Genomic DNA, 20,901 nt, shown 5'->3' on the forward strand with positions numbered 1-20,901 from the left:
AGCGAGAGAGATTGAAGTGTTTTGTTTGGGTCAACCATGTGGTTTGGTCCTGTTGGCTCACCATATGTCAGAGTAAAGCTGGACACAGTGCTTTACTTACATTTCCGTGGGGGTTCAGCATTTTGTAAATTGCTTGTGGCATTACCTTACATATTTCTTAATGTACTTTCTGGAAAAATATCTGTGACATGTAAAATGCATCTGTGTGGACTTTGCAAATTCAGGAAAAGAGAAGCCCTCACATCAGTAGAATGGATTCCATCCATGAGTGTCACATCACTGCCTGCTATTGTACATTTTAAGCTGTATTCCCTGCTTCTGCATGTGGCCTTCTGACATTTCTATACAATACATCATACTAAGTGTATCAAAAGTCAGTTTTGCTTCAGTGCTTTTTTGTGTTATCAATGTTCAGTTTTGTTTGCAGACATTCATTAGTGTAAATTGCTTCAGATGAGAGGATCAGGTAAGATCTGCCTTCTTAACACAATTAAGCTTAAGTTTCTCTAAGTGAAATCAAGAATTATAACGTTTAATGTGTTTACACTTTTGTAATACTACATCAGCTGTCAGAGTGTTACAGTGGTTGGCCCATCTGTGGACTTTTTTCTTCACACATCTTGTAATGTACAAGCAGAGTAAAGGCTTGTGCAACAACAGAGAAGGTCCATGCTATTAAAAGAAGTGTGGCAAAGTTTTGCCTTCATTAGCATTCGTCCCATGGGGGAAGACTATTTTGCATGTCATAATGAGTCTGAAAGAATTAATAACCATCAGTTAAGCAGGATGTACTATAATTGGAAGCCTGAGCACTTGGAACCATCTTTTCACACAGAGCGAGCACAATTGCAGCTAAAGCTCTTTCTTCAGCTCCATTGAAAGGATAATGCAGTGTGGATGGGGAAAGTGAAGGGGAGCAGTGAGTGGAAGTGAAAAGAGGAGTGATGAAAGTGTAGTACATGACTACAGAGTTAAGTTTAGGAATAAAATAGCAGGAAGAGGAGATGTCAGGACTAAATAAACTAAAAACTACTGAAACTTTTTCCTTCTTTCTCTCTTTCAGATACACATCATATCTTTCAAAATATATGTGTTGTGTATAATACTTCTGAATGATATACATAAATAATTTCCTATCCACACAATCCTCTGCATTGCTCCTGGTGAAATAAAATATTCCATCAATATCTCAGATTGTCACACATGCTAATTAATTTGTGATTCCGACAGAAGGTAAAGAGATAAAGTTCATCACTACTAAGATCACATAAAGCCAGAATGAGTACATATTAATTAAAAATCACATAAAGGTCCCTATTTTCAGACAAAATTATGGGGCTGAAGGAGATACAACAAAGGCTCCCTTGAGAAGAACAAGGTAGTACATGCTTACCAATATGTGTCTATAATTTGTGACTTTGAAAACTCCCCAAGGTGTCATTAACAGTAGGGGGTGAAGTAATAGGGATGAAATAATTCATCATTACTATTTTAAAAAAACAAACCGAGTCCTGATACAATGATCATATCCAATTTTCAAGGCACTGCCTAAGATGTAGTTAGGATTGCCTCAGGTTGTGGGATGACCGGTTGAAAGATTTTCCCCTTGCAGATGGCAAGTTACAGTTTAAGAAAGCTACACTTTTATTTAAAAGCCAGCTTTGCTCTATTGAATATTTCATATTATTCTTTTGAGAGGTTATTTTCTTTCTTTTGTGTTTTATGTTTATTTATTTTTTGATTATTAGGACTTTTATCTGTTTATTATGGTCCCACTATTTAGCTTCCATTTTACCAAAATGCCTTGCTCATTGTGTTGTGCTGGGTGCCACTGAATGTCTTGCTGTCCTCTCAGCCTTCAGGCTCAGCCTCGTCTAATCCAGGGTTGTCATGAAGCGCTTAGCTGGGCCTCAGTTGTGTGCGACATGCTCTGTGTTCACCCACTGCATGTGTCAAACCCATACATGACACAAAGGTCAATAATACACCTAGCAGTGAGGAAATATTCTTCTCAACCATAGCAGTGCCACAATCGATAAAGGCACAACAGTCTCATTTCTGCATTGAAAGGAACACTTACTTAAAAGAGGGCACAAATTTCCCCAATGTCAATATTTCACACAGCAGCAGTCACGTAATAGAGAAAGCTGAAGCCATTTTCTTTTTGAATAGGATACAAGTGTGTTCAGTTGCATGACAATATGGAGCAGTAGATTTGTAAGCTAGGGTGGAAGCCATTTATCTTGCCAGATGATCAATCAGCTATGATCACTGTGAAATCGCCTCCAAAACTGATCAATAGATGCCTCAAACAAACAGCATATGGACCACAATACAGAATCAGACACACAGAAAGGGAACACTGTAACTGAACAATAATTTTGATTTGTAGATGTACTCCAGACAGTTATTTTTTTCACAAACCAAAAATTAAAAATCAGCTTGCATAATGGAGGCTGGTGTGACTGAAGGCAGGGGCAATCGTCATCTTAGGGGTTAAAACCTATACTGTGGCGCTCAACCAATATTCATTGAATTAATTTTTCATTTGATGAAAATAAATTACCACTGATCCACTCGGGAGAAACGCTGAAATATGTGTGTGTGTGTGTGTGTGTGTGTGTGTGTGTGTGTGTGTGTGTGTGTGTGTGTGTGTGTGTGTGTGTGTGTGTGTGTGTGTGTGTGTATATCCAACCGACCGTGTCCCTGCAGCTTGCTTGTTGCCCCAAACTGGTGAAAACATCAGACTTCACTCACTTTGTCCAGATAGAAGAAGCTTTTCTGCAAGATGGGTCTCATTCATGAACTGAAATCAGCAACACCAATATGTTTTTTAATTCATTGGAAGCAATTCTATCATTTATATAAATTCTGCCATCGAGGTGAGGATTTCAGGTTTGCAGTTTTATGGGATAAAAAGAATGTGACAAAGGTCTAGGCGCAACGCTGAAGAGTGTAAAGGCTAGGTAAAGGCTACATGAGCACAGAGTGAGCTTCCAAGCCTGAGCAGAAGTGCCAGTATTTGCTTTACACTGCAGGTAACCTGAAAGTTAAATGCTCCATGGAAATAAAGTTTGTGATAAGATTAAATTTGCATAATCCCCAACTGAAGACAGAAATGTGACTATAACAGATTTAGAATATAATCAACAGTGAGGGATTTAAGAAGATAGCTCTATATTTTCTTGTGAATTTTCTATTGATTTTTCCAACTGCATAGTGAGAAGCAAGCCTTATGTATTTAGTAGTTCTCTTAAACCTGGACAAAACTTCGTTATTAATTCTAGAGCAATATGAACCTTCTCCCTTTATCTGTTTGTTTCTGAGACATCATAAGCATGTATGTGTGTCTGCGCACATGTGTTCAGATTCCACACACTCCTGGGGAATTGATTGATGCACTTGCATGCCTGCTCTCCACTCCAGAAGACTTGTAAGGCTATCTTTGATGAATATATTCAGCAACTCTGCCAACCACTGGTATTAACATTCTTTGGCTTTCTGAAATAGCTTTGTTTGTGGGTTACCGCCCCATTCAAGCAGTGAAGAGAAGGCCAGTGGGACTCAGATATCCACACTGAAATGAAAGCACAGACTAAAGCTATGGCATCTATATGTGACCTTTGACATACACTGGCTTTGTCCTTAGGATATCACATTATAGCTTATAGCTATACCTAGAACTGATAACAAAAGTACTCTCACTGACAGTCAAAGGGCTTGTGGCTGAAATGGCCCCCACTTGAATGGCACAGATCAAGTATGTGAGATCATTAGTTTGTGTTGCCTTCCAAAGTCTTAAGTTTAACCTTAATATGACACCTTGTACAACTGGTCTCAGTTATAATCACTGGTCAGTAGCGCTATATAATTTATTGATGCAAAGTGTAATTTGGACTGTGACATAGAAAGTTCCTGAGGAGAGAGGCAATATCTCACCATATTTCCCCTCATTCGTGAAGTGTAGGATTAATCCTTCTTCATGAAGTCAATAGGAACTGTCTAATCCCTCATTTTCACCTCCTTGATAGAGTGCAAGGCATGCAGAGCTACTCTCCACATTTGACACCCATCATAGTGACTAGGCAGAGATTCAAAGATAAAATATCATCCATCTCAATTTTCTTGTGGAAAATAAATAAATAGAACCAGACCTAGATAAATTAATTACAACACCACCATTTCAGCTTGATGCTGCTTTAAGGTATAGATTATTTATGTGGAAAATAGGATACTCGTACTGCACCCCCCTGCCCCCAGTTAGTGACAGCTTGATGGCTATCAGTGTCAAGAGTGTCAGCCCAGTGGAACGAGAAGCACAGTCCAGCATAACAGGCTTGTAGGACACATTCCATCTTTATCAGAGCCAGGGCTGCAAGGGGGAGGTGGAAGGCAGATCTTGAGAACATGGGACCCTCGGCAGAGAGCAAAACTGGAGGGCCCAGGCCCTGGGCAGGTGTGCAGTCCTTCACTACCCCTCACGTCACCTCCATGTACAAAATGCAGATCTGTCACCTTTCAAATTTAAGAGCTCAATATATTTCTAAGGAATGTTGTATATCCAGATGTATACTTGAAGTTTGGAGAATAGAAGATCTTCAGTAATGTATAATGGATTACAAATAGGAATGTTATGTTAAAGTTGACCATAATGCACTTTTAAAACATAGTGGTTGTCACATTTTTAAAAAATACTATGAGCAAACTATTGTATTTAATTAAATGTTTTATGTAAAAAAAACATTTGCTCAACAAAAAAATAAATAAATAATAAACACATATATACAATAAATATAATGAAATACCATATTGGCTAATATTCAGCTATTTGTTACTATGCATGTTTTTTTGTTTTACTGTTAGTTTGTTTTATTTTTTATGAAACTTAATTTAGAGCCTGTCATGATACACATGAAAACACATTGCAATTTTATTGTCATACTATAAACATGCATTTGATATCAGTAGCTATAAATTACAAAAAGTAAAGAAATAAGCAATAGCATACAAAATCCATTTTATTCTTTCTCCACAGTGTTTGTTTTAGAAATCAATATCATAATGCACTTAACACACCATTCTTTCTCTCCAGATGCTAGAAACCGATCATATGAGTGGAGCAAGCTATATTACCCACCTCACTTAGTCACCCAGAATGTTTCCCTCTGTTATTGTCATCAATCTCCTCTAGTCTGATTCTTCCACCTATTACATTATCTGCCCCATGGATCTACCGATATGTACAATGTACATTTTAAAATTCTGTCATTTAGAAAAAAAATCAGGAAACTGCCTTAAAATGTCCAAGTAGTTAGTTTAAAGATGTGTAAGCTTAAGAGAACTTTGTACATGTAACTCATGTCATTAACTAAAAATCATTCATTAGGATGATTCTAAAATCTCACTTCAGACAACTTAAAAACTGGGGTAAAGTTGGTATGTGTACATAGATACAGTATCTGCAGAGCTAGTAAGCAGCAGTTAAGATAAATATTTCTTCAACTTAAAATACCAATTTCTTAGCTGTATTATGTGTGTTAAAATGATTGTTTTGGTAAAGAACGGAACAGAATAATGGTGCAATAATGGTTAATCTAACCTTATTCATTCATTGATGCTCATTCATGAATGACTATAGCTGCTTGTTCCATATCAAGCTATAATATATATCTTGCCATTTAGTGGGACTGCATGTCTTACATTCTTGGAAAGCCAGGAAGCTGAACTGATACAGCTAGATCAACTCTTAACCCATATTGTCTAGTGCAGATTTCACTTGGAATGATAAGCCGCATGTTAACATGATCTAATACTGTGTCCATATTTAAAAAAGATCAATACTAGACCCAACAAACTGCCTGTGTTAAACTTTCAGTAGGTTAGTTTATGAAGGTCTGCTTGGACTCAAACTCCAACACTGTTTAGCACTAACAAATTTGCTGTGTGCTGATGTCTGTACTATGTCTCTTGCTATGCAAGCAGATCACAGACATACTCGTAAGTCATATTGTAATACATTCAGATTGAGGACAGAGGCAGAACAGTAGGTCTCCCTCTGAAGGCAGCTGAAAGTGCTCAACAGTTTGTGTTAAACATAGCTGTAGCACTAGACAATCAGGGTACAGTAGGCAGTGATTATATGGAAAAAAGGAAGAGAGAAATAAAATGCTAATTACCTAACTTGTGTTTTCATCTGCTCAATCAGATTTCCAGCATATAGCATTTTATGTACAACATATAGCATTTGCTGAAGCAACACTTTTATTTCAAATAGGATTAAACAGAAGGTCCTGAAAAAACAATCATAATTTGGCCTACACTATTAAAAATCATTGTAACTTCATTGTTTATGCTAAATGCTGTACTTTCAATAAAGCTCTTACTAATCAGGGTGCAGCTGTGCATGAACAACAAACAAATGTTTCCCATTCTTCTGCTTCAGCATATAAGAAAAAGTACCTTAAAGAATATTGAGTTGAATTTCTTTTCTCATCAAAAGTTGGCATAATTAGAGATAAGACTTGAGAACGCTCCTGAAGTGCTTGCAAAATGTCAGTCCCTTCCATGGTCATTCAGGGCACTGTGGAACACTTGTCGATTTACAAATGCCAACTTCTCTCCTCTACACCTGAGGCGCTGTGAATTTCTCAAAGATTTGGAAATGTCAGTGATCCTCTTCAATGTGCAGGTCTCAAAACTATAGCCTATTTCACTATGCACTATCCATTCCAATCAGAAATTCTGGAACTGTTCTAACAATCGAACCTTTCAAATTCTGTAACTGTTCTAACAATGGAACCTTTCAAAGGAAAACCTTGAAAACTCACCTGCCTACTGCTAGCTACTATCTGCTCATCTGCTGAAAGCTGCATGTTCACTAAGAGCTTGTGTGTGCATTTTCATGCTTGGCCTCACATAAAAGTAAGGCTTGCTCTGCAAAGCCTTGTTTTAACTTCAATTATGAAAGACCTTACTCTCACAGAACTGCACACAAAACGTTTCAGCTGAAATCATGGAGAAACTGCAAGGGTGATGCTAACCAAAAACAAAACTCTCAAGGGCCATATCCACTAGCCGCACTTTAAAAAGCCGAACCAAAAGAATATCTCTGACACATAGATTAATAGGATCAACTTTGTGTTTCTGCTAAAAGCTCTCTTTACACAATTGTAAACACACGAGGGAGCAGAGTTCAGGATCCATGGCAACAGAGCTGGCAAAATGGCTCAGCACACCAGAATATACTGGTGTTAGCACAGCTAATTTCATACTTGCTTAGGTGGGCATTTGGCCACTCTGACCGTATGCTCTTCCATTTCTAGTTTTTGGACGGTAGCACTTTGTGAATACACTTACGCATAAATCTTATTACAGCATCTCTTCTCTTCCATGCCTTCCCCAAGCAGATCGATTTGCCTAACAATGCTAAGGAGCCCTCCAGCTTGACTCCCCTACCTTAGACCAACTCAGCAATAGCCTCAAAAACGCTGCCTTCTCCTTTTTTAATGAGGGTTCTTTTTTAACTTGGCCATGGCATATTGATTTTCCACTCGTAAAGTGTGATATGAACTCAGCAGGAATGGAGATGTGGTTGGAAGGAAGTACCATGATGTGATTTTCTTTTATTTCTTAGATGGTTTGGCCCCTGACATCCCTAGTATTGTGTGGTAATCCTCTTCCATTTAGGAGATGAGTCTTGGATCTAATGAGATATGAGTATGTGCCTCACGAGGCTCATCGACTTCATGTGGGGCTCGGAGTAAATGATCAGCCCATCTCTCTGTGGTGGAGACTAATTAAGGCATGCATTTTTGCATTAACGATGGTCTTTTGGGGGAGGGGCTATACTGGGAGTAGAACAATGATGAATCTTTACTTCTGAATGAGAACTCCTTCAGCTTTCCTCTCCTTTAGCCCAAACTCTTCCCAACACTTCATTTAGCTTGAAGGCTCAGTTCCTAAACAGTTAAAAACATAAAAGATAAAACAATAAAAAAGAAAATCCTGCACCATCACACATACTACATTTTTCACCTAAAATCTGTTTTACTTCAAAATAAGTTTTGTTTCTGTGAAAAGACAAGAGGACCCAAGACTACAATCCAAGGCTCAAAGTGATCGGACTGGGACGAGCAATTCTAGTGCCAAGGAGTTTTGTGAGTCAAAAAGAGGGAGGTTAACACTGGAAAGCTATCCTCTATTTAAAGGGAAGTGCTTCCATCATCATGTCGGGAATTATTCCCAGCACATTTGTCATCTTGTTCAGTATTCATTTCCCTGTGAATTGGGGGCAGGACCCTATTTTTTCGTTTGAATATATCAAAAGGTGGCTGGATAAAATTGAACCAGTGCACCTTTTTGAGAAGATATGAGCTATGGGTTTAGCTACAAATCCAGAATGAGTATTTTCCCATCTTTTTTTATGAAACTGAAGTTGGTATGTTTGAAAGAGAGGAATGCACCAGAACATGCACTAGAAATAATGAAAATAACAAAGGGTAGCAAATCAAATTGACAGAAATTCTATTTTCTGTTGGAGAAAACACAAACATCAACTGTATCTTGAATTATAATATCAGGCCTAAATGACTGGGATACAGATGCTTCTGTGGTGTAGTGATAAAACATGAAGATGCAACTGTGCATTTTTTTAGTAGAAAATGTAAATAGTATTGTTTCTGGCCAACTCCTTTCAGTGATGGCAGGACATGTCAGTATGAGGTGTGTGTGTGTGTGCATGCATAAAGGTGCATGTGAGTACATGCACATTTAGCCTACATGATGAAAACCTCACGTTTTCCTCACACATTTCCTCTGTAACAAGATGACGGCTGTAGTTTTCCGTGCAGGGCTGCTATTGGTTGGCTGGCCCCGCTCGGTGAATGGTCTATGGCTGTGACTAATGAACTCCAGCTCAGCCGCAAGGTCACAGACAGGTGGGTTCCATGGCAACGACAGAACCTTTATCAAATGGTGAGCAGGCTAAGGCAAGGCCCCCTCCTTCTAGAAGGTTCTCTGAGAATCTCTGAGATAGAACAAAGGGTGATAGATGCAGTGAAACGAGCTGGCTGCCTCAGTAATGAACTTGTTCAATAAGATTTTTCAGATGGGGACAGATAACAGGCATAGTTAACCCTTTCCTATCCATTTAAAATGCTGAACAGCCTCTTGTGTGCATACAATAGGAATGCTCCAGTTCATGCTGCCCTACTGAAATGCACAGGCAGCAGTAACCTACTTTAACAAGTGAAAACCTTGTCCAAAAATGCACACAGTTGCACTTACAGAAAGATATGCAGAGATGCAGCAGTAAAGACTTCTTTTTCTGCAGCAAAGACTCAACAACGATTACACGCACTGTCAGTATGAATAGAAATCATACTGGAACTGCAGTGACTTTAAAGCTGTGCTAAGTTATGTTTCCTCAATATACGCTGAGATCTGTGATTTTGATTTTGGCAGATTTTCTTGGATCATAAGGCTTTGTTGATCAAGGCCTTAGAAAAAGCCTTGAGGGCAGAGCTAGAAATAAACTAATCTTTTAACCAGCAATGACATCTTCCCCAGAGATATCCACACAAAGTCAGTTTGTCTCTCTCTCACTCTCACTCAATGCCTACAAAATACAGTGGTGTTTAGAGATATCATGACGCCTTTGCCAACTTTAACTTAATGCTTGAGCCAGAGACAGAACATCAAAGATATACTTAAACGGGACACATGTAAATAACTTTTTCCATGCTTGTGCACGTACATTTGGGTATGTGGAGTGTCTACCAACCCACAAACTGTGAAACAAGACAAGCCAGTGATTTTTTTGTGGACTGCCTAGGTCAGCAAACATGGGATTCAACAAGCCCCTCAGTTGTGGCTCCCCTTTCTATGTCAGGTGTAGGCTCATTAGAATTATATTGCTTGCATTTGAATATCTCCACCCATGTCTTAAGAGTTACCTTTGCGAAGGTGCATCCTTTTTTTTCTCACAAGCGCTAGACCTGCGCACAGGATCTGCTGTTATTGGCTGCACAGACCAGCACAAATCACTACATCAGTTCAAAGCTTCTGTCGCCAGAAGAGCTGAGTGGATAGTTTAACTTTGATGCCAATATCCCAGCTACAGTCGGCATAAACTTGTACTTGTGTCTTAATCACTTTGTGTCTGACTGCTGTTTCAACCTAGGTCAGCAGTAAGTTGTTTAGAAATTTTTCCTAAAAGAAAGATAAATACTAACTGTCTGAGGCAAAACTACAGCCAGGTAAATGTAAGTGGTTAAAAATAATTATACTATGATATTTTGGCTGTTTAATACTAGTTAATGCTAACAGCTGAAGTAATAGATTTAATTTTCTAAAAAGTTATTGTCCTTACTTGCTGCAGGATACATAATAACATTAATACTATTAGTTTGCTATTAGTCTGAATGTCTAGAATGTCTATAAGGTGACCTTCATCTTATCAATACATGAATAACATAAAATGAGAAAATAAGTCTTTTGTGCTGCTGATTATATAGAAATTCACAAGAAGTTTATGACTAGCCATGAATCACTAGCTTTTGATAACAGGTACATAAATATACACATACAAGATTCACTAGCAGTGGGTTGTACTCGATACAACAGCCAACAAGACCGTCTGATCTTAGCCAATGTACAAACATACAAAAAGAAATATCAAAGTGATATAAAGTTAATAACTTAATAACCATTCAGATATGTAGTGTTGTGTCCTTGATTATCAAACTTGTTGGGGAGCCTCTTCTTGCTCAGTGTCTGAATCTGGTTGAAATATATATGGTTGCACCACAATGTTTTCTCCAGCAGACATGTTTCTCCCAGGATTCGCTGTCATCAGTTGCCACAGTAGCGCAAAGCCATACTCACGTCAGCACACCCCACAGGCGAGTGGGGTGGGGTGAGGTGAGCAGTGGCTCATCATCATTTAGAGAAAAGGCATTTGAACTGGGCATTTTGAACAGAGCTGTTTAGACAGGGTGAGAAGGGTGCTGTGGTGCTTGATTGCTGAAGCATTTTTACCAAAGTATGTCACAGACATTTTATTAAGACCACAGAGAACTGGGATAACTTGAGGAAAAGGGGTATGTCACCTTTAAAAATGTCAGGATCTCCAAAGAGAATAACAAAATAACCTCAGAAATAAGTATTGACAGTAACCTTTATAAATAACATAAAGACTTTTAAAATCAGGTAATCACTTTTACCGTTCTGCATAATGTCATGTATTTATTCAAACATTGGGCTGTGTGTGGAGAAATGTGTTTGAGTGAGCAGTGTTTGAGGGAATGAAATATGCACTGCAGACACAAAGGCAGAAGCTATGCTGCATGGAAAACACTAAATAGTTGGGACTTCTCAGTGAAGGTGGGAAGCCTTGGAGTGTGTGTGTGTGTGTGTGTGTGTGTGTGTGAGTGTGTGTAGCATGTCAAAGAAGTGTGTCTCATAGTCAGGCAGACATATTATGGGTGCTAATTCATGAGGAAACAGCAGAACACCAGCCCCTAATTAAGCCTCACACTGTCTGTGGGAGTGAGATCAACATCTGAGCATCTGCATAGCAAAAATACACACACACACACACACACACACACACACACACACACACACACACCCAACCTGCATACACACAAACAGAATCACATTCCCTCTCTGTCTCTTTTCCTAAACTCTCCCATTTCATTTACATTTCATAAAATCTACATGAACATACTTATAAAATCTACATATTTGTGACATTCTGCCATCCTGTAATTTGATTCAGGGACTCTTTGTTCCTCTACTGCTGTCCTGCAGGGCCAAACCCCAGCAGCTGGCGTTTGTTTGCGAGACCTTCTTCCCTCAGCTCATGAGAGGCGACTCAACACAGCCCACACAGTCAACAGCAGGCTCCAGGCCCCAAAGCACAGTACCCACTCAGACCTCCCACACAGCTCCACCTGTTTGGATTTAAAGCTGTTTCACCCACCACCTCCTGCTCCCCACACAGTACACACCCACATATGAAAGCAGGAACGAGACGTCTCGCATGTTCCATCCAGCAGGAACCTGAGCTGAGAAACGCACAGACCAAGGGAGGCTCATGTCGGAACCAGACAGTTTAATGACGACCCTGTGTAAGCTACTGGGCTGTGCAAGATAATGATGTGTGTCTGTATGTGTGTGTCAGCCTGTGGACACACGCACCATGGCATTGTTTTATACAACAGCAAGGCAGAGCTCGTGACAGACTGTCGCAATGTGTTGCCGCATGTGAAACTGCATGCAGCTAATGACATACCGTATTTGAAAAGTCTTGGTAGTAGAAAATGATCTGCCAGCTCTCGCAGCTCACAGGCATTCTGCTCATTATGGCTGTACTGTTAAATGACAATCATACAGAAGCTATTGTAGATGGTCACGCATGCACGGTTTCATTGAGGACCGTAATACTCACAACTGTAACCAGCACCTGCTCATTCAGACAGTGTAGCCTAACCTTTGTAAATGTTACATGAGCCATACATGAAGGGTGGGGGCAGGGGTCCTTTCAGAAAGAGCATGCATTGACTAAATAGAGCATGTGGAGCACACAAGGCGAAAAGCTTTCAAATTTCAAAGTGGCTAAGGAGAGGGCTAAATCCGAGGAGAACATTCCAAAAGAGGCCCAGAGGAAATTCCCGTTCAGAACACATGACGCTCTCACAGCCTCAGATGTCATAATCCACTCAAGAAGAGTGGCCTCCGTGAAAAGCTGGCCTCCCAATCTTAGTGGCACTGAAACTGCACTGCCCGAATTCAAGTGCACCTTCCAGTGGCAGCTCCATCCATCAGTCATTGTATCAATCAATACAGCAAGTCAATTCATTTATCACCTTGTTCATCAATAATTATTCATCCACTACACATCTCGTGACTTGTGACCTGCATATACGGACAGTTTTGAGATTTCTTGGGGTGACAAGACAGAGGAAAATGAGAGAAAAACTCACTGCATTATAACAAAGACTTCCTCTGAGAGTTCTCCCAACTTTATATGAAGTATATGTAGGTTAAGAGACATTATTAATAGAAAGGTTTTTTTTTTTTTAAGTATAGCTTGGAGGCCCCTGCAGCTTAAGACAAAAGCAGTCCATCTTCAATGAAGTCTATATGGAAATAGACCACAGAATACTGTGGAAATACATGGAGGGAAAGCTTTAATTGAATCTTAAAGGCAGTGCTTTTTGAATTTTTCTCATATATAATTTTTTCAACTTTTTCTCCAAATCCTCAAAGGTCTTCAGGAAATCTTTTATGAGCATATATTCTCCCTAAAAAACTGTGGGAGAATATGTGTTAATCCACTGTCCATCTCCAGAGCTTCTCTCAGGCACCAGTTGGAGTCCAACTCTACCCCCTCCACATCTCACCCCTAGACGCCTGCCTCCAGCCTCCATTCCATTCAAATAAAGCAGGTCCCACAGTGCATTTTTAATGAGCCGCAGATTAGAAAACTGGATTTAGAATCAGTGGGAATGGATTAATATTTCAGACAGAAACCAATTTTCCTTCAAAATTGAAAAGACTGAGAATAGAGTCAGTTTGGCTCACAAATTTGGGAGGGTCTATGGAATAGGAGGGTGGGAAGGCTACAAGGAACATAATTGTCTTCCATATTTCATAAGCAAAAGAACATATAGTCCTGGGGCTTTTTATAAAATGAACGAGATTGGATTCAGTGTCTTGAAGAGTGCTTCCAAATCTAATCACACAATGGGTAAAATAGACCCCTCAGATAAACAAAGATAAACAAATGACTTTAAATAACCCAGCTTGTATCAGGATTCACTTTTCACATGCTGATCATCTCTGACAGAAATATATCCCTATTCTCTCACTATGACAACAATCTTATTTATTATCTTCCAAAGAGAGTACATTCATACTCTTTACAAACTGTGCATCACCTTTTTATTGACAGCAGAAAGGAGGCTACAGGTTTGTGAGATGTGTAACGTTGATGCTCTTATACCCTTCAGAAAGACATTTTACAAGTACAAGAAGTTCAGCCAAGGAAACTCAATAGGCAAAATGAATAATTGAACAAGTCCTGTCAAAAGTCTTGTGCAAATGTGTCAAATTTACATTGAGTCAATAGATCGAGCCATTGCTGTGTCAAGTGTGTTTAAAGTCACTAGAAACAAAGCATTGTCCTGCCTGAGTGTATCTCATGAAAGCCTGAGGCATGAGTCAATGAGCAGGACATTGATATCGACATAGCCTTCATAATTCAGCAGGTAATTACAGCCCCAGCCCAGCACATTGCCAGTTCAGAGAGAGAGAGACAAACAGCAAGACATGTAGAGAGAGAGACAGAGGCAGAGAGAAACAGACAGACAGGAAGACCAACAGACAGCGAAAGACACATTTAGAGACAGCAAATTCCTGACAAAAATGTGCACCTGATGAGGCTTGGCGAGTGGCATATTGCTTTCTAAGAAGCCAGAGGTGTCTCAAGATGTTAATATAAGCAGTGGAAACACAGGGCAACAAGAAGAGCACCCATAATCAGATACTCATTCCTTCCTGCTACACTGTATCTAGGTTAATGAGGGCACTGCTTGGAAGCATCTGCAGCATGTGCTGTGATTGTCTTTTGTAACACTTGCTAACCTGAGAACAATGCTATAGTGTTTGGGTTCAGCCATGCAATAGATACTTCCCATTTTATCACTAATGACATCTTAATTAGTCCCACTATCCCTTGCAAGGCTGTCATTTCTGTATGTCAAACTGTTCACTGTGCAAAGCTCCATCTCAATTAGGTTGTGCAAAACGGAGAGCTCTACCTGCTGAAGCTACCATTACTTTTGCTCATATTCCAGCAGAATAAACATTTGTTACCTGGAACTCTTGTCATAAACTAGCAGCACTCCTTTTTTGATATCATAGACATATAGAGAAATAAAATGTTAGTAGGCAGCAGGAGAAACGGTGATTAGGTTAGTGTGATAGCACCGAGCATGTCCAGCGTATTTGTTTGCAGTTGGCTTATCATATCTAAAAACTATGTTTAATTTTCAAGGATGTGTAAATGGATCCCAGGAATGCACTAGTGCTAATTTACTATGGGCTGTTTTCCATTCAGAATATTCCATGTTTTGATGAATTAAGAGTGAATAACTTTTGGCATTGCCTCCTCTAATCTCTTACCTGCTATTAATACCTGTAATTAGCTTATGATTATTATTTATTCTGTTTCTAAAACCTAAATTCACACAAATTCACATAATTTGTTTTGGGTAATACCTGAATATATATTTTTGTCATTATAAATGCCCACTAATCATTATTTAGTGTTGGAAAGTAACAACGTGTTGGACACACACCTTTAACTTTCTGAAGTCACTAACATCATCAACAATAATCATCATAATCATCATCATGATCATCATCATTATAAATGCATATATACATTAAGCAATTATAACATTTGTACAAATCAGTGAAGTCATTTTAAACATGGCTAGAAGCTTGGGAGGTTGAATGTTAGTAGCATGATAAGGGTAGCTGCACTGTGCTACATACCATGAGCCACCTTCTGCAGGTATAAAAACCCATGGTTTCATTAAAGCCTGTAATCTGCAGAAGGGGCACTTAATGCTGAATGGAGTGTTTATACAAAAACACAGTAACAAAGGTGTCCCCTCCCATCATCCGGCAATCACTCTGGCTCATGCCAGCCATAATAAAAGCACTAACACGATCACATTTCCCAGATTTCCTTCTGTTTATTGGTTTGTTTGTTTCTTTGTTTGCTTTTGTTACAGTTTCAGGTACAGTGAATCCAGTCAACTTCGAGCCTATCAGATTAATCTCAAGAAATCAAGTTCATATTCAGTTCATATGTACACATCACTGTGAAATTAAGATAATGTCGTGAATTAAATTCTTTCTGACAATATTGGGATGCATGAACATGGCTCTGGACACTGTAACTGAATTTTGTTGTGTCACAGTGGAGACTCTTCTACCAGTTGGAGTCTATATACTACATTCATAATGTGCACTGAAGTGCAGATGAAATGCCATATCAAGCTTAAGTGACAGGCTGCAGGTAGAAAGTATAAAAGAGAACAAACCTGCAGGCTCACAATCATTACCACACATATATTCTATATTCATGTCCCAGCATCAAGCATCAGAAAGCTCCTGCTGTGCAGTGTATGTGTGTGTGTCCACGCTTGCTTGTGTGTGTAGATGTGTGTGTGTGTGGGGGGGGGGGGGTATATGTGTCTGTACATGTATGGGCATACGCACACGTGTGTGTGTGTGTGTGTGTGTGTGTGCTTGGCTCTCTGAGTATTACACATTAGTCTTCTTTTAGGTGTGTCCTTGGGTACCCAAGGTTCTTGTTGTTCTGGTGCTGAACTCCAAGCAAAACAGTGGTTTACCATGCAATATAATATTTGATACATATATAATATGGAATTTTAAAGTTTTCAAAAAAAATTTGCCTAAAAACTGAAATAAATCTAGACTGATGATTACAAATATTTCACTGGAATCAAATAAATATGCAATGTACAAATAGCTTTCATGACAATGACTATATGACAATTCTATCCAGACACCCCTTATCATTTCAGTTATTCCAAGCCTACATAAAGAATTTCCTCTTGCAATTTTCCTATTTAGGATGCAATATTAAAACAGAGAGCTCTTGTGAAGTGTCAGTGGGTTTTCATCACGCTGCCCCTATAACTAGACTCCGTGGATTAGACCTTTCTGCCGTCTTTCCTGAGAGCTTTACTCAAAGGATAATACTCAGTCCTCTCCATACAAGCATGAGTATGCAAATGTTCACATTTGCAGAGGGAATTTGGAAAAGCACAGTAGTGGAAAGCAATGCATTCTCTTCTTCCTCAGGGGTTCAGGCAGGTTTACAGAGTGGTGGAGGAAGGTGACAGATGGTGACCTCATCATAGTGCTTTCTCTAAACTGATTTTTATTAGGCTTAAACAAGTGTGAGGTCTGCTAATTTCCTGTGGCGGACAGAATGCAAATGAGGCAATGCATGGGTTCAGAGGAGTTCTGCCCAGGCCATATGGAGCACACACTTTACTGCCAAAATAGGCGCTTAGCTCCAGAACAAGAGTTAAGAGTCCCACAGACCTGTGCCAACCCACACTACCGGCCCCTCTTAAACACGCCAACCACAGCTCATGCACTCATGCACACAGTTTTGCTTACTCAGTTCTAAAAGTTAGGTGTGTTCTTTCATATTCTTTACTCATTCTTGAATCAAAAAATAATAAAAACCCTGTTGCATTAAAATTTTAATGAACAGCTTTTATCCAATCATTGTATCCAATTTTATCTCTCCATAACTCAATTGTCAGATCTACACAGAAAAAAAAGATATATTGTTGTTATGCAAACTTTTTTAAAAAGTCAGAGAAATGTAAAAGAAAATAGGAGCAAAAAATGAAATACCATATGACATCACTGTGCTTTAATGGTCAAATCTTTTTTTTTTTTCAAAACTAGTTAATACTAAAACACTTTAACATAAAGTAACTATTAATATTAATATCAATATTAATAGCTACAATATGTGCACAAATACAATTTTATTATTCTTTGTATTGTTTTGTCATATATGTTTATTACTTTATTCCTGGCAACATACTACTTAGTTTCAATCCCAATTTCACACATCTAATCCAGGTAGTCAAGGCCTTCAGTAATTTGAATACTAGAGCCAGTTGTGTCACAATTATACTTAGCAAGGCAGTAGATCTCCAAGCCCAGAGTGGCGATTCCCAGACGTCAGGTTTGTTGCCATACACCATTTGTTTTCATCTAGCGCTTCATCGGTGGTCCGTATCTCACCACAGACCCTCTGTTGTCTGGATATTTTTGGAAAGATCCAGCACCCAAAAAAGCATGGGGCCAGTGGTGGTCCTGTGGTCACGGACAGACCAGTGATATATGGGGAGGAGGAAGACGGACAAACTGTATGCCAACAGATGGGTTACAGTCTATAATTGTACATCTGTACTTGTATCTAAAAAAGTGTCCAGTGAGTGTAGATTAAACCTAAGTGTCTCTAGAGCATGTATATTGAGGTTAACAGCTTTGCTATATGATTATTTTGGCCAGAGCAAGGTGAGAGCAAGAGGAGATACAGAGACTTTGGAAATACTTTGATAAAGCATAAGTAAAAGAAGAAAGTATAAGTAAAAGGTACGTGCGACTATAACATTATAACCATACATCTAAGTAATGAATGACATACAGTATTCTTTTCCCCAAACTGTCATAATGTGAGAGAATTATGATCTCTAACTCCCAGTCACACCATATGTTTTAAACATCTTTGAGGCATATGAAATACCTCAATTCAAATGCGCTATAACATCTAACAACAGTTAAATCAAAAAGTATACACTTCTACATATTTAACATTTTGCTGTCTTTAAGAAAAGAAACCTGGAAATCTGAGTTCCTGGGATTCTTGGGATTTCTTGAAATATGGTATGACTGAATAAATCTCTCCACCACTGGAGAGAGAGCTAAATATTATTAATGCTGACATGTAACCAATTTAAATAGAAAATGTGAAAAGCCTTACAAACACTGCAGTGTTATTAGGCGCCAACAGACTGGAAAAAGCTTCCCTCGCCCATCTTCACTCCTATCTCTATCTGCATTTTCTTACCGTGCACGTCACTGCCCTCTGCAAATGAAATGGTGCCATTCCCTAAACTCAGGTTGCAATATCGGAGAATGGAGGTGATTACAACTTCCAGGGAGTGTGGGATGATGATAGCCACCTCTTTTCTCCCCTCCTCTGTTTAATTTCCTCCTTTCTTCTTCCTCAGCACCTCCTCTGCAGCACTGTCCCCTCTCGCATACTCTCTGAGTTTAGCATACTGTTCTTCCTAGATGGCTGAGGCTGGTGTTTTTGTTCTTTTTTTTTTTTTTACCGGGGGGGGGGGGGGGGGGTTTCCATGTAAGGGCTTTTAGGTTAGCTCATTGATCTATATTGTTCAAAATTATCAGAACGATTACAGAATGATTACAGTATATACTGGAGCCATCAGATGCAAGAACAAAGAAAATCATCAAAGAAAGGTCTCTCTTTTATAATGAGAAGTGGCTGGGGGGACCTCTCCACTTCCTGCTGCTCTCCCATGTCTCATTAGAGGACACTGCTGCAGTATCAGTCCTATCAGCAGTCTCCTTCATCCTCAGGCTCTACGCAGACTCTGGCCATTATTCATCCAACCCTGAATACAGTCAAATATTTACGATTGGAAACAGCCTAGACATAATATGACCTATATGTCCTATATAATATGACAAAATTGTTGCTATTCCTCAGCGTCGTCTTTGTCATATCTGTATAATCAAACAACATCTGGGCAAAGAATGTGTAAATTTAACATTTTGACCTGAAAATGCTCTGATTTGTTCATTATTCATCATTATCATTAGCATCAATAACATCATTGGTAACAGCAAAAATAGAAAATGAAAATAACAAAAGTAATAATCACATATCAGAATCTTAGCACTAGAATATCAAGGGGCTAATTTAGTTTGAAATTGTTGATATAGGCCTAGGCAATATAGTAATTGTCTGGTCGATGTGAGTTGGAATTTCACTGGATTGGTTGTTCATTAGCTAATTAGGTCTTTAATTAACTATTGAGTGTAAATAGACAAGTAATTTAGGATTTTAAACACTTGAGAGATTTATTTTTTCCATGTTAATTTTAATTTACATTTTCACATGCACTCATAGCATGCCCTATTTTGAGCCCACTAAAAAGTACAGCTTTGTACCTTTACACCTTTCAACCAGTATTCCTATAAAATTTCTGTTCTCCATTGCCCATCTTTGGTGTCTCTTTAATGCTTTGATTTTATTGGCTAAATATAGAGCATTCAATGTAGTATGACTGTTTCATGAATCAGACAGAGAATAGTACATTTTTCTTAGTGCTTCAATGTAGTTTCATTTCTACAAAAGTCTGGACTCATTGCCTTTGTGTAAACGTAAAGTCTTTCTAATATTAAAACTCTTCATGTTTGTTGGTGTCCTTTACGGAGAGGCTTTGGCAGACAACTGGCACAGTAATCTGCTTCGGTCATAACTGTAATGAATGGTAGTCATGTTAAACTAGCACATCTAGTGTGTGCGTGCGTGCGTGCGTGTATGCGTGTGTGTGTGTGTGTGTGTGTGTGTGTGTGTGTGTGTGTGTGTGTGTGAGAGAGAGAGAAAGATTGCAAGTCTTTTTTATATAAAATACTCCTAAAATGATATACAATCTACTTTAAAAAACAGTTAAAAGCTACATTACTTATCCTGTTGAAGTCATTCAAAGGAACTGACCATTACATATTTCTATTAGCTTGTACTTAAATAATGGTATGTTTTATATCTCAACATTCTGAGTGTATTTTGTGAGCTGTAAAAAGTGTTATGTGTCTCATCTGTGTTGTTCACAAACTCTCCAAAGACAATTAATTTTTTTCTGCACAACTGTCCTTCAGATGTCGTTCCCCTTCCTACGTCAGGTGCAAGTTCATTAGAATTATACCACCTCCATCTGAATATCTCCACCCACATCTTAAGAGCTACCTTTGTGAAGGTGCATAATTTTTTCTCATAATTGCTAGATGTGCTAGCATTATGTCAAAGCTAAGAGCTAAGCACAGGAACTGCTCTGTTATTGGCTGCACAGACGAGCACAAATCACTACATCAGTTCCCAGCCAATGAGGACAGAAGAGCTGAGTGGATAAAGTTTAGTTTTGATGGCAATCTCCCAGCTACAGACGGCATAAACTTGTACTCATGTCTTAACTACTTTGTGCCTGGCTGCTGTCCCAACCTGGTTCAGTATGCAGGACT

The 20,901-nt window shown here is 38.9% G+C and overlaps 1 protein-coding gene across 4 annotated transcripts in view; it reads right to left on the reverse strand.

The window, feature by feature from the left end:
• grik2 (glutamate receptor, ionotropic, kainate 2) overlaps window positions 1-20,901 on the reverse strand; it is a 120,899-nt gene that overhangs the window by 83,100 nt on the left and 16,898 nt on the right. The window lies entirely within an intron of this gene.

The sequence above is a fragment of the Electrophorus electricus genome, chromosome 14, assembly GCF_041902795.1.
Source record: "Electrophorus electricus isolate QZ-2024a chromosome 14, ASM4190279v1, whole genome shotgun sequence".
Lineage (NCBI taxonomy): Eukaryota > Metazoa > Chordata > Actinopteri > Gymnotiformes > Gymnotidae > Electrophorus > Electrophorus electricus.